At 42.9% G+C, this 14,747-nt stretch overlaps 1 long non-coding RNA gene across 1 annotated transcript in view; it reads right to left on the minus strand.

Moving 5' to 3' along the window:
• Positions 1-14,747, minus strand: part of LOC139164357 (uncharacterized) — a 283,996-nt gene that overhangs the window by 264,894 nt on the left and 4,355 nt on the right. The window contains exons 2-3 of the long non-coding RNA XR_011558610.1: positions 12,984-13,154; positions 11,714-11,890 (exon numbers count right to left, since the gene is read on the minus strand). This is a non-coding gene — a long non-coding RNA (uncharacterized lncRNA). The remainder of the gene's footprint in view (positions 1-11,713; positions 11,891-12,983; positions 13,155-14,747) is intronic.

A 14,747-nucleotide genomic window follows, 5' to 3' on the forward strand; every position in this document is an offset into this window, starting at 1 on the left:
TTTCTCTTCTTTTTTTTTTGGAGAGCTCTAAAGGCTGTAAAAAATAGGGAATTTGGATCTGAGACAATTTGGTTTGTATTGGGACTATTGTTTTTGTTTTTGTCAAAATTATTTCCCTGCATATTTAAGGAAATGACATGTCATTTTTGAACACGATTCGCCATCTTTGATTCGAGGAGCTATCGCATAGAAGAGACTTAGACACTAATATTGTTACAGAACAGAAGAGCCCAGCAGGGACATTTTATAAGAACTTTTTAACAAAATAAGCCATCATATACGAGATTCTTTCTAGCTGTGATATCTACACTTGGTGATACAGTCGGAGAAGTCCTACAGAGTTCTACAGAGTTGGAATTTGAAAGATATCATTAGCATTAATATTAGCAGTATTATTTCAAAGGAAGTAAAAAGGACAGTATTATTTGAAGAAAGGAAACCTGCAGTGATATGGATATACTATGTGGCAAGACATCTTATTTTTACAAAAAAATATTTTTATTAACTTTAGACTGGACATAAAAGGACTTATATTTGGACAAAGTATTATTGATTTGAAGTTGTTTGAGAATACCATTTGTTGTGTTTGGGCTTGGGCCAGCCGTTGCTCCCACAGATGGGAGAGGTGCGGCACAAAGTGAGTGCGAAAGCCTGGCTGACTGCCAGGAAGACGTGGCAGACAGAAATGAGGATGAAGCCACTGGTTCAGAGGAGTTGGCAGACAGCACGCAGGACTCAGAAGACAGCCCAGGGAATTTGGCATGCAGTCACTCAGACAGTCTGTCTTCCTTGGATTCCTCTGCAGACCAATTCGTAGACATGCGTAGCCGAAGAGCTATGCAAAGGAGGGCTCAATTAAAGAACTATTATCAGTGATCAGAGTAGCACCTGGGCTGGGTGTGGTTCTTATACTGAGGGCTGGGTGTGGTTCCCTTAATGAGGGCTAAAGGTATAAAAGGGAACAGAGGCACAAGGCAAACTGTGGCTGTTTATCTGTGTTACTTTGTGGATCCTGCTCTGAAGTTTCTGTTCCGTGCCTTTGGATTTCAACCCAGCTTTTTCAGTCACGTGGGAGGTGAAACCTCTGGGACTTGCTGTTTGCTCTAAGATTCAAAGGACTCCTGAAACATTTCTGCTCCATGCAGGTTGTCTTTGTTTGCTTTTTCCTGTGTTTTGTATTTGGGCTGATTTATGCCTTGCACTATAGTTTATTCCTGATAACAAGGACTGTTTTGGTTAACCCTTTTTTGTTTGTTTAATGTAAGTTTGCTGATTAGAACAGCACATGTGTGTTTGATTTCTTTTCCTTGGACTGTTACTAATTGCCTGAGCCCAGTCAGGCAGAACGCCATTAAGGGAAAGTGCTCTTTGAAAAGATGAAATAATATCACAGTTTTACAATTATATTAAGATGGGGATTATGTGAATTAGAATGAGTTTAGACTATAAGAAAAGTATAATATTAAGGGAAATGTATTTCGGTTTCGGGATTGCATTGTTTGAGGAAAGGGGAATTAACTAATATGAACAAAGATACTTATGTTTCATATGATGTGAAAATAAGAGCTTTATTAGATTTAAAAGAGTATTCCTTGGGTAAAACTCAAAATTAAAATTTAAAGTATAAATTTTGAAATTTTGAAATATGGAAATACTGAAAGAATGAATACAGAGATGGGTTATGGTTGTTGTTTTTTTTGTTTAGGAAGATTGATATTAATGATCATTATAAATATACTGATCTACAAGGATGAGAGAAGTGGAGTAAAACCAGCGTTGAGTTAGCAAAAAGAATATAAGAAAATAATTTTAGGGAACTTTAGGGTGTAGCCAATAGGTTTTTTATTAGCTATAATCAGCATGGAATAAGCATAGAAAATAGAATTAAAAATGCATTGAATTTAGATGGATAACTAATGAATTATTTCTTGATGCAAAGTATTTTGAAATAGAATTAAGATACTTAACTTACTGATTTAAAAGCATAAAAATCTTTAATCTAGAAGATAAGGAAGAGTATGTTTGATGTATTTTTTGAAGATGATACTTATACAATATACAGACTATTGATAATATATAGACTAAAGACTACTGATAATATATTTTAGGGACCACTAGAACACTCAGATTATAATTTTTGAAAAGTGTACTAATTTATAAAAAGTTATAATTCAATTTGGGTTTAAGAAGGGGAAGCTTTCTTTTTTAATCTATTGTGATCATTATAATTAGAATAGGGCATGAGAATTCCGGTGGGTATGCAGCAATAAAATTAGAGTAGGGCACAAAGATATATTATTTGATTCCAGTGGGTTTTTAGAGAAGTTTCTTTTTCACTGATTAAAATATTTTTGGTAAGAGAAAGTATTATAAAAGTAATTATTGATCATAGAAATTATTAAATTATAGAAAATATAGACTACAATTTTAGAAAGGCATACTAATGCTTGAAAGGTTATAACTTTAATTAGGATTAAAGAAAGGGAATTTCTTCTTTTTAGCTATTGGGATCAGTATATTTAGGCTAGGGCATTATGATTCCACTGGGCATGCAGCGATAAAATTAGATTAGGGCATGAAGATTTAGTTGGGTATGCAGCATTATATTTTGGAGTTAATTCCAGTGAGTTAATAGGGAATCTTTCTTTTCTTTTTTCTCCCCCTGCTCTTTCTTTCTTTAATCTCTTTTTTATATACCAGATGGCTAATTTGGGTGAGGGGGTCCTTTCCGGCTCCTTACAAGGAGGCACTTGTGCTCCCCCTCCTCAAGAAGCCTTCCCTGGACCCAGCCGTACTTAATAACTATCATCCAGTTTCCAACCTTCCCTTTATGGGGAAGGTTGTTGGGAAGGTGGTGGCGCTCCAGATCCAGCGATCCTTGAAAGAAGCTGGTTATCTAGGCCCTCAACAGTCAGGTTTCAGACCAGGTTACAGCATGGAAGCTGCTTTGGTTGCGTAGATGGATGATCTCTGGAGGGCCTGTCACGATGTGTATTGCCAGCCCCAGAGACGTTCAGAGATATTCAGTAATTAAATAGTTAACAGTGTGTATGTTTGTTAGCTCCACCCATTATGATGTAAAATAATTTCCTTTCTTCTCCAAAGACTCCATCTTCTTCCTTCTTTTGTCTTCAAAGATGTAGCATGCATAGAAGATGCCTCTGATAGGCATTAGATATATTTTGTTATTTTCTTAATAAAAGTAACCTCGTTTGAAAGCTGTTTCTCTACTTTAATCCATCGACTCTCAGATTTGATTTATTGTAGTCCATGCGGGCTATAATTTATCTACTAAATCTGTCAGAGCCTGGGACAAGGGTTTATCCTCTGTCCTGGTGCTTCTTGACCTCTCAGCGGCTTTCGATACCATTGACCATGGTTTCCTTCTGCACAGGCTGGAGGGGTTGGGAGTGGGAGGCACTGTTCTTCAGTGGTTCTCCTCCTACCTCTCTGTCCGGTTGCAGTCGGTGTTAATGGGGGGGTCAGTGGTCGACCAAGTTGCTCCCTTGGGATACTTCAGGGGTTGGTCCTCTCCCCCCTGCTATTCAATATCTACATGAAACCGCTAGGTGAGATCATCCAAGGACATGGGGTGAGGTATCATCAGTATGCAGATGATACCCAGCTTTACATCTCCACCCCTTGTCCAGTCAATGAAGCAGTGGAAGTGATGTGCCAGTGTCTGGAGGCTGTTGGGGTCAACAGACTCAAACTCAGCCCTGATAAGATGGAGTGGCTGTAGGTCTTGCCTCCCAAGGACAATTATATCTGTCCATCCATCACCCTGGGGGGGAAATAATTATCCACAAATTGGGTGTCCTCCTTGATCCACAGCTCACATTAGAGAAACATCTTTCAGCTGTTGCGAGGGGAGCGTTTGCCCAGGTTCACCTGGTGCACCAGTTGCGGCCCTACTTGGACTGGGAGTCACTGCTCACAATCACTCATGCCCTCATCACCTCAAGGTTCGACTACTGTAATGCTCTCTACATGGGGCTACCTTTGAAGTGTGTTCGGAAACTCCAGATCATGCAGAATGCAGCTGCGAGAGCAACCATGGGCTTCCCTAGGTATGCCCATGTTACACCAACACTTCGCAGTCTGCATTGGTTGCCGATCAGTTTCCGGTCACAATTCAGAGTATTGGTTATGACTTATAAAGCCCTTCATGGCACCGGACCAGAATATCTAACTAACTAACTAACTAACTAACTAACTAACTAACTAACTAACTAACTAAATAAACAAACAAACAAACAAACAAACAAACAAACAAACAAACAAACATGACAAACAAACAAACAAACAAAAAGAAAATATTCTTTAAAAAAAGATCTAATTGCTTATTTAAGTACATTAATAACAATAACTATTCACTTAGTATATTTTATAATATTTGTACTTGTATTCCCTTCAGGAGGTAAGTTTTGAATGATTTTTGATTTTAAATTATTTTCTGGTGAAGCATGTTGTGTCCTCAGCGTATACCATTTTCTCTTGTAGGTTGTTACCTCTTGAGTAGTCGCAGTTAGCGGTTGAGTAGTTCTTGCGGCCGGAAAACCGGGGAAACTGGTTTTCACGCAGTTGAGGTGATTGATTCTGGAAACGAGGAGGACGAGGAGTGGAGAAAGATTCCTCAGGCAAAGGTGCTCTGCAGGCTTCGGCGATATGGCCGCGTCGGTTGCAGCGGCGGCAAATGGCGTCCCGGAAGGGGCAGCGTTGGCACGGATGGTTTCCTCAGCAGCTGGCGCAGGGGGCGACGGGGCGATGGTATCTGGGTTGTCTCGGTTGGTCCTGTTGCAGCAGGAAACAGCTGTCCTCATTGAGGGCTGGTAGGCTGAGGTCGTCTGGGGCCTCCGCGCGGGAAAACGTGGAGTCAATCTTGGCGATGACTTCTCGCTTGTCGTGCTCCTTCAGCTCTTTGGCAGCGGCGTCGGCGACCTCTGCGGTTTGTGCCAGCTTGATTACTGCCTGGAGAGACGGCTCGTCTTCGGTGAGGAGTTTGTTCCGCACCATGGCATTTCTCATGCTGAAAATTAAGGCATCAGTGAGGCGAGCTTCCGGGCTATCAAACTTGCATTTTGAAAGCACCGTTCGAAGACGTGTCGCGAACTGATTAATGGATTCGGATTCGAGCTGGGCCATTCTTGAAAACTGGTGCCGGAAAACGACGGCTGGTTTCGTAGGCTTGAAATGGCTCGCGAGCTTGGTTTGCAGGACGTCCCAAGCGACGGATTTGGCTGGGAGCGGATTGGTGAGAGTCTGGGCGAGATCGAATATTTCTGGGCTGCAGTAGTTCAGGAAGATTGGCCGCTTTCATTCGGCGTCGGCGTCCCTTATTCCCGCGGCTTCGAGGAAGATCTCGAACTTGGCTATGTAGGCGTCCCAGGAAGATTTCTCCGGATTGAAGAACTCAGGAGCCCGGCCGATTTGAAGGTTGTTCATCTTGCACGCGTGGTTCTTCCGTCCGTCGTCGCCAGTGAAAAGTCCAGAGACAGGGCTAGGTTAAGACGGTTCCTTTATTTCAGCTCTTATAGGTAAGTGACAATCAGCGGAATACCGTCTGCTCAATCTGGGAGAAACCGCTCCTTTTATACATTTGCGGTTCCTGCCAAGAGAGAGCAGCCCACGTCTGAGCCAATCAGACGCGACTTCTTTTTTCCCCGCTCAGACAGCGTTTCCACACGGAACCAACTATTTACAAGGATACAACAATAGGTCCATAAGGGGAAGGGGAGGTGATAGTGGGAGTGTCAGGTTTTACAATCCATACCCATATGAGTCCAAGGTCCTTTGTAAACATCCTCAAGATAGATTCCCCAAGATCCAGGTCACTCCTCATCTAGGGACTACTGCAGTTTATTCCTCCCAACAATGCACATTATTCTCTCCAGATCACAAGCAGCATAGAATGTGGCGGAACAATGGCAGGGTTAACCCCTCAGCAGTTAGAAATTCCTCACTTTGCTGTTTCTCTCCCAATGGTGTCTGGTCCCTGGCATCTGATATTTTGCCTCAAATGGTCAAAAGAGAAGCAACAGCGTCTATAGCCTTCACCCAGTCCCCCCTGGTCACCCTCGCCTCTGCCATCTGTCTCATCATCTAAACCAATCTCAGTGTGATTGTATGTCTCTCAAATAACTTGCATGATCAAAAAAAACATTACAGTCTCTGAGCATGAAAGTTATTACTGGGGGAGGCTCATGGCTCTCTGTCTCGGCTAGTCGACCACTTATTCACCTATGCATTTGGGTGCCATCTTCCACAGCCCTTTGGGGTAAATCTTTAGCATTCAGCCTTTGAGCTCCTGGGGAGTTATTTCGGCTCCTCTTGTCCCCAAACCTTCAGCAGTTATGTGGAGCACATTCACTGCCAGGCTGGATGTAAGCCTTACAAACTATTTAAATTGACTCTGCTGGTGGGGATTTTGTTTGTTTGTTTGTTTGTTTTTGATGGTAAAACACCATAGTTGGTCACTGAGCACCTTGGCTTTCCTCCTCCTTCTAACATGACTGGAAACAGAAATATGTTGGATACATGCAACTAATTCCTTATTATTCATGAAAAATCCATTAATTACTTTTAGCAGAAAATAAAGCCTAAACTTGTAGTTCCATAATGATAATAAATTATGTTTTTAGCATTCCTTTTCTACAAATCTTCAGACTTAATAATGATCTAAACCTCAGGAATCTTCCTTAGAACTACCAGATGTTTTTTCTAGAAAACCAATTTCCATTAATCAAATTATTAATTAAAACATACGTCTCATTATTTCTAATCATGGGATTAATATAATTTATAACTTCAGATTAAAGAAACTAGCACCAAATATTTCATCTTTAGGTGCGCTGGCAATATGACAGGACATTATTTATTTATTTATTTGTTTGTTTGTTTGTTTGTTTGTTTGTTTGTTTGTTTGTTTATTTATTTATTTATTTAGTTAGTTAGTTAGTTAGTTAGTTAGTTAGTTAGTTAGTTAGTTAGTTAGTTAGTTAGTTAGATATTCTGGTCCGGTGCCATGAAGGGCTTTATAAGTCATAACCAATACTCTGAATTGTGACCGGAAACTGATCGGCAACCAATGCAGACTGCGAAGTGTTGGTGTAACATGGGCATACCTAGGGAAGCCCATGGTTGCTCTCGCAGCTGCATTCTGCATGATCTGGAGTTTCCGAACACACTTCAAAGGTAGCCCCATGTAGAGAACATTACAGTAGTCGAACCTTGAGGTGATGAGGGCATGAGTGATTGTGAGCAGTGACTCCCAGTCCAAGTAGGGCCGCAACTGGTGCACCAGGTGAACCTGGGCAAACGCTCCCCTCGCAACAGCTGAAAGATGTTTCTCTAATGTGAGCTGTGGATCAAGGAGGACACCCAATTTGTGGATAATTATTTCCCCCCCAGGGTGATGGATGGACAGATATAATTTGTTATGCGTTGATTTAGCATTGTATTAATATAAAACATATTGTATGTAAATGTGTATATATTTGTAATAAAATTTTATTAATTAAAAAAAAAAGAGGTAACAATCAATTTTCCGTGAATAGCACGGCAACAAAAAATGGGGGCAAAATTGTAATCTCACTGCTCCTAAACAGCAAGCCATGCTCTATGGAACTTGATACGGGGTCTAAATATACCATTATGCCGTGGGAAAAGCTTATAATGTACATGCCTAGCCTCTCAAAGTCTGACCTTTTACAAACCTCATTGGTAATTAGAGATTTTCAAGGGGGAATAATACCTGTTCTAGGCCAAGTGAATGTACCGATTATGTTTAAGACTGTTAAATGTACCCTTCCTATGATTGTTGTTACAGGGGCTAGACACTCTCTCCTGGGGTTGGCTTGGATGGAACCATTGGGAATTGAAATTTCTGGTATTTGTACTGTTAACCATGATAGCATGCCTAACTTCTTACAGGAATTCCCAGAAGTGTTTAGCCCCACCTTGGGATCGTATAAAGGCCCCCCTATCTCATTTTCTATTGACCCCAAGGTCCCTCCTGTCCGGCTCAAACCTCGCAGGGTACCCCTCCCGCTCCTTCCCAAGCTTGACCTACAGCTAGATAAGCTCATAAGCCAGAGCATTTTAGTTCCTGTAGAGCAGGGGCCATGGGAAACACCCATAGTTACGCCTCTTAAACCAGATGCCTCATTAAGGGTTTGCGCTGACTATAAGTCTACGCTCAACAAAGCCCTCCAACATCACCCTTACCCCATTCCAGTGGTACAACAGCTCCTTCACTCCCTGGGGGAAGGGAAAGTGTTCGCAAAAATCGATTTAGCCCAAGCTTGCCAGCAGCTCCCTGTCAATGAACCAACAGCACTCGCACAGACAATTGTCACCCACAGGGGTGCATTTAAATGTACCAGATTACAATTTGGGGTAAGCATAGCTCCCGGGATTTTTCAAAGCATAATGGAACGTTTGCTATCAGGAATTAAAGGGACCATTCCCTATTTTGATGACATTTTAATTTCAGGAGAAAACCAATCTCAACTCAACGAAAGAATAAGAGAAGTATTACATAGACTACAAGATAAAGGGTTAAGAATCAAACCTGAGAAATGTGTGTGGGGAACCAACAGTGTAGAATTTTTAGGATATAGAATAGATGGGGAAGGCATACACCCCACTACTGAAAAGTTAAAAGCCATCAGGGAACCCCCAGAGCCACAGAATAGAACAGAATTGCAGACATTCTTAGGCCTTCTAAACTTTTACTCTGTCTTCTTAAAACAGAAGGCAACAGCAGCAGAGCCTCTACACCGACTACTTCAGAAAGGAACCCTCTGGACATGGGGGAGAACTGAACACGAAGACTTTTTACAAATAAAACAGTTGTTAACGTCCGCAAGTATAGTAGTCCAGTATAGCACGTTACTACCCGTCAGGCTTACGTGCAATGCGTCCCCATATGGCGTAGGAGGGGTCTTGGCACACGTGTTGCCAAATAATACAGAGGCCCCAATTGCTTTCTTTTCAAGGACAATGACCAATACGGAAAGAAATTACAGCCAACTAGATAAGGAGGCTCTAGCGTTAGTGGCTGGGGTGAAGAAGTTTCATAATTATCTCTTTGGCAGGAGTTTTGAATTGGTTACCGACCACAAGCCTTTACTAGGCCTCTTAGCCCCCAACAAACCAACTCCCCCATTTATGTCTCCAAGATTAATCAGGTGGGCCTTGTTCCTCTCAGGATACCAGTACGAGCTCATTCACAAAGGGGGTAAAACCATCAACCACGCAGATGGTCTCAGTAGGTGCCCAATGGCAGAGTTAGTAGAGGACCCTGCCCCATCTGCGGATGTGTTAATGATAGAGCTCGAAGATAACCCACTAACTACTGCAAGGGAGGTGGCTGCACACATGCAGCAAGACCCAATTCTAAAAAAGGTGGTAAACTGTGTACTTAAGGGGTGGCAGAATGACTCTGTAGAATCTGATTTGTGTGATTTCAAAACCAAAAGACTGGAATTGTCATATGTTAAAGGTTGTCTGTTGTGGGGTGATAGAGTAATCATTCCTAAAAGTCTAAAGACCAAAGTACTCACAATGTTACATGTGGGCCATCCTGGGATTGTCAGGATGAAGGCCCTAGCTAGGGGGCACTTATGGTGGCCAGGTCTGGATACTGATATTGAAAAGTGGGTAGCCAAGTGTGATCCATGCCAAGAGTCGCGGCCTAACCCCCCCAAAACAACTCCAGCAGAGTGGGAACAACCTGCAGGGCCTTGGTCCAGGGTCCATATTGATTTTGCAGGGCCAGTGGGGTCACAATATTTCTTAATAGTGGTAGATGCATTTTCCAAGTGGGTGGAAATCATTGCAATGAATAATATAACTACGAGTGCCACCATTAAGGTTCTGCGCCATTTGTTTGCCACCCATGGCTGTCCTGACATCTTAGTGTCAGACAATGGACCCCAATTGACAGCCAGGCAATTTGAATTATTTTTAGATAACTTGGGGGTCAGACATGCCCTCATCTCACCTTACTTGCCCTGGGCTAATGGTTTGGCAGAACGATACGTTCGGGTTGCAAAAGAGGCATTGCGCAGGTCAGGCCCTGGAGATGTACAACAGCATTTGGACCAATTCTTGTTAACACAACATATTACACCAAATTCCCACATACATGTAAGCCCTGCTGAAATACTAATGGGAAGGAAACTGAGATCCCCACTGGATAGGTTACACCCAAGGTTTTGTACTCATAACCCTATGTATGTGAACCCTGAAAGACAAATGTATTTGGGTCAAAGTGTTTTTGCAAAGAATTTTGATGGGGGTTTGAATTGGATGAAGGGAACAATTGTACAACAAACTGCTCCTAAAACATACATTGTAAAATTGGATGACGGTCGAATGTGGAAGCGGCACATTGACCATGTACGAAAGCGCATTGAAACCTCCCCTGAGCAAACCTCTAAAACAGACTGTCCCGCTCTAATGGACTGTAACGCGGAAACCGCTTTAATGGACATTCAAATGGACTTATCGAGTCAGGAAGGATCCTCCAGCGACGCCGAGACGTCTTCATCCTCAGAGGTCGGTGTTGTGCCTGCCCGATCGACTCAGCGGGCCGGAGCCCAGACTAGGCCCCAGCCGCACTGGGGAAGTGCAGGCGAACCGATCTCCACCGTTGGAAGAGAGGACTCAAATGAACTGCGCAGGTCGGAGCGAGCCTCGTGAAGACCAAGCAGATTGGAGGACTTCGTCACGTGGCTTTCTTGAGTGATGTATTCTGACTAAGGAGGGAGGGGTGTTGTATCCTTGTAAATAGTTGGTTCCGTGTGGAAACGCTGTCTGAGCAGGAAAAAAGGAAGTCACGTCTGATTGGCTCAGACGCGGGCTGCTCTCTCTTGGCGGGAACTGCAAATGTATAAAAGGAGCGGTTTCTCCCAGATTGAGCAGACGGTATTCACTTACCTATAAGAGCTGAAATAAAGGAACCGTCTTAACCTAGCCCTGTCTCTGGACTTTTCACCTATTCTTCCAGCTTACTTTTTTAAGACTGAAATGGACTTTACTGTTGGTATTTATATATATTTTATATATTCCTTTAGATCAGAGAGAAATGTCTTTGTTTTTCCCAGAGGAAACATAATGGACCCTGCTTGAGAAGGCCAAGCAATTCTAGCAGATATCAAGTAGAAACCAGCCAGAATAGCACTGAAAATAAACACTTTAAAAAGTTATACTGGTAAAGACTAGACCCAGACAGGCCAAAACAAAAACAAACAACTTTGCACTGCTGTGCTTACTTACTTTACATCTTTTTGTTATCATATGGAACTTGCCTAAGCTATCTACATTCATCATCTCTTCTCTGGAGTGGTAAAAGAGCCCTTCAGGAAAGACAATCTTTGAGCTGATTTATTAAACCAATGACACTTTCTAAGTCCCTGATACACTGTGAATAAGAGATTTTGAAGTCAGAATCCTGCTGACAAAAACTGTTTTGAAAGTTTACATGATATTACAAATAAGATTAATGTTTGAGGTCATACACGTGATATTTTAAGACATGTGAAATCTCAATATTTATATAAGCCCCTCCAAATTCCTCATTGATGCATCTTCCTTGTCCCAGTTCTAATATTAACATAGGAATGAAAAAAACACATATGCATGGATAACCTTTTTTAGAACTCAAACACAAGGTTGGCATTTCAATAGAAAAAATACTATTTCTTACCTTTGCAAACAGGTAGCTCAGACCATTTCAAATTTTCACATCTTACTGTATTTGGCTGACTAATTTCAAAACCTGAAAGGCAGTTATACTCCACAGTTTCATTAGGAAAAAACATTGTGCGGTTTCCAATTTCTATTATACCATTGACAATTTCAGGAGGAGATTTACATCGTAAATCTAGAAAGAGAAACCATAAGAAGTTTTTTAATGAAAGAAATAAAATATCATAAAGACATTTCTATTGTATCTGTATAGGAAATCTCATTCAATGAAACATGATTCAAAAAACAAATCTCTATGCTAAAAACAGCTGCTAGTGTAGAACTAGTTCTGAAAGACTCACGTTGCTGCCAACCCTTCCATCGTAAGCGGCTGCCTCTTGGTCATGTGATGCATAATGGAGTGTATAGAGCAGTGATAGCGAACTTTTTTTTCCCTTGGGTGCCGAAAGAGCGTGGGCATGCACTATCACACATGCACGAGTGCCCACACCCATAATTCAATGCTTGGGGAGAGCAAAACAGCTTCTCTTGCCCCCTGGAGGGCCTCTGGAGGTCAGAAACAATCTGTTTCCCAACTTCTGGTGGGCCCAATAGGCTCCAACGACTTGATTGAGTCTTCAGAGAGGGGCGGCATACAAGTCTAATAAATTATTATTATTATTATTATTGTTGTTGTTGTTGTTGTTATTATTATTATTATTATTATTATTATTATTATTATTATTATTATTATTATTATTATTCCCTGGAGCCAGGGGAGAGTAAAATCTCCCTCCCCATCCCCCCAGAGGCTCTAAGAAAGCCAAAAACGCCCTCCCAGAGCCTCTATGTTGGGCAAAAATCAGCTGGCTGGCACACACATGCACGTTGGAACTGAGCTAGGGCAACCACTCACGTGCCAGCAGATATGGCTCTGCGTGCCACCTGTGGCACTCGTGTCATAGGTTTGCCATCACCGGTATAGAGCATATACATCCCCTATGCTCACCACCATATACAGACACAGATCAAACCAGAAATAGTTTTAGCATCCATGTACCAACCCTGATCTAACTCTCAGAGAGAGAAGAAGGCAGCATCTACAATGTGCAAAGAACCTGATTTGTCGCTTGGAATACTGCACACACATATACAGAGGCCACTGTGGATAAATGGCTGTGAAGAATTCCATAAGCCATGCTCTGAATGTTCTCCCGCACTTTTGCTTCTTACACTTTATCTGTAATGTCCAGTTTCTTTAAAATAAAGGCAAAACTGAGCATACAAACCAAGACAGCGTGGGGGTGTTTGCCATTTTCCATTTTCACACTTTATTTTTTGTGGGCCACGAAGAAGGAAATGTTCTTGACACTTAAGGCTGATTTCTTCTCCACTCCCATAGATTTTCATATCTGCTACATTGATGGCATTGGGAAGTTGAGGTGGTGGAGGACAGGTTCCTTTAACAAAACATCTTATAATTAAAATTTGATTAGAATTAGAGCTGAAAATTATCTCATTTCTATTTCACCCAAAGAAAATAAATCCTAAATATTTTCTTAGGAGGATTTATGTCAAATCTCTTGTTTAATCTCTATTGTGATTGAGATGCCATAATCACAAAGAGATTTAAATTCTAATTATATTTGCATGATAAATTATCAGGGCTTCTTTAAGTCAGGATTTCAGTTGAGTTATACAATGAAATTTGCTGCATCCAGTTGGTAAATGGCTTTGTAGGAGAGCAGACAAATAGTCTTGCAGAAGAGACGGAGTAATGACATGGACACAAGAGCTGGATTTAAACTGGGTCATTTTTATTAAAATAAATTAGCATAATTTATTCAACTAAATTAGCATAAATTAACATATCTAACTATGACCCAAACAATGGACCTGCAGGGTCAAACAATTGCTTCCGGGGCGGAAATGATGTAGCAATAAATATTCCTGGGCAACATATGGGCGTATCTCGATGCTAGTCCAGCTGAGGGACCATTCCCTCACCTGAGACCCTGCCATGCACTTGCATGAGGGGGGTCCCGCCGGCTAACCCCTACCCGGGGGCTTCAAGGTGCGGGACCCAAAGACAGGTTCCCCCCAACTGCTCAGGTAGCCCCCACCACGAGCTTGGAGAGAACCTGTCAATCATCCCCAAAGATGCCCAAGGGAGAATGCGCAGTTGCTAAACCACCACCCATTTTCCCGCCCCTAACCTGCCACGGAGTGGGGGTCAGATCTGTATCTTGGCCCCCCGACTCCCCCCTCTAACTGCGCCAGCTCATGCAGAGACCACTGCAGGTCCTGTAAGAAAATTGGTGTTCCACTGTTCTGACAGAGGAAGACCAGCAGCCAGGTAAAGCCACAGATGATCTATGGTGATGCGGGGATGGGCCACTACCATGCCGCCTAACTCTCTGACTACCGTACCCAGGGCCTTAAGAACTCCCCGTCTAACCCGGTGAAGGGCCCTAAGGGAAATGGCGTCCCACCAATCGATCCCCGTGAGGATCTCGACCATACCACTTGCGTGGAGGGCCGCACAGTGTGAAGCCACCGCAGGCTTCGTGAGCCTGGCAGATCTAAATAGACCCCCAGGCCCACACAGGTCCTTGCCACCGAGGTGCAAGACCCACCACCTGGGCGCCGCAATGGGATGCAGCCCTCCCAGTACCACCTGGGCACAGCAACGGGATGCCGCCCTCCCAGCACCAACTGGGCGCAGCAATGGGATGCTGCCCTCCCAGCACACATCCAGGCGCAGCAATGGGATGCCGCCCCCGGCACCAACTGGGCGCAGCAATGGGAAGCCGCCCTCCCAGCACCAACTGGGCGCAGCCATGGGATGCTAAAACAATGTGTTCAGGGACAAGGACCTGTGCACAAAAATGGCAGACAAGCCGCATGACCCTGTCACTCTTAGAGGACAGCGCGGTCACAACATGGACAACCACTAGGCTGTCACACCAAAAATGCACAGTCTTGCCCCCAAACTGCTCACCCCAAAGCTCTAGGGCCCCTATCAAGGGGAAGAGCTCCCAAAAAAGGTCAAA

The sequence above is a fragment of the Erythrolamprus reginae genome, chromosome 3 (assembly GCF_031021105.1).
Source record: "Erythrolamprus reginae isolate rEryReg1 chromosome 3, rEryReg1.hap1, whole genome shotgun sequence".
NCBI lineage: Eukaryota > Metazoa > Chordata > Lepidosauria > Squamata > Dipsadidae > Erythrolamprus > Erythrolamprus reginae.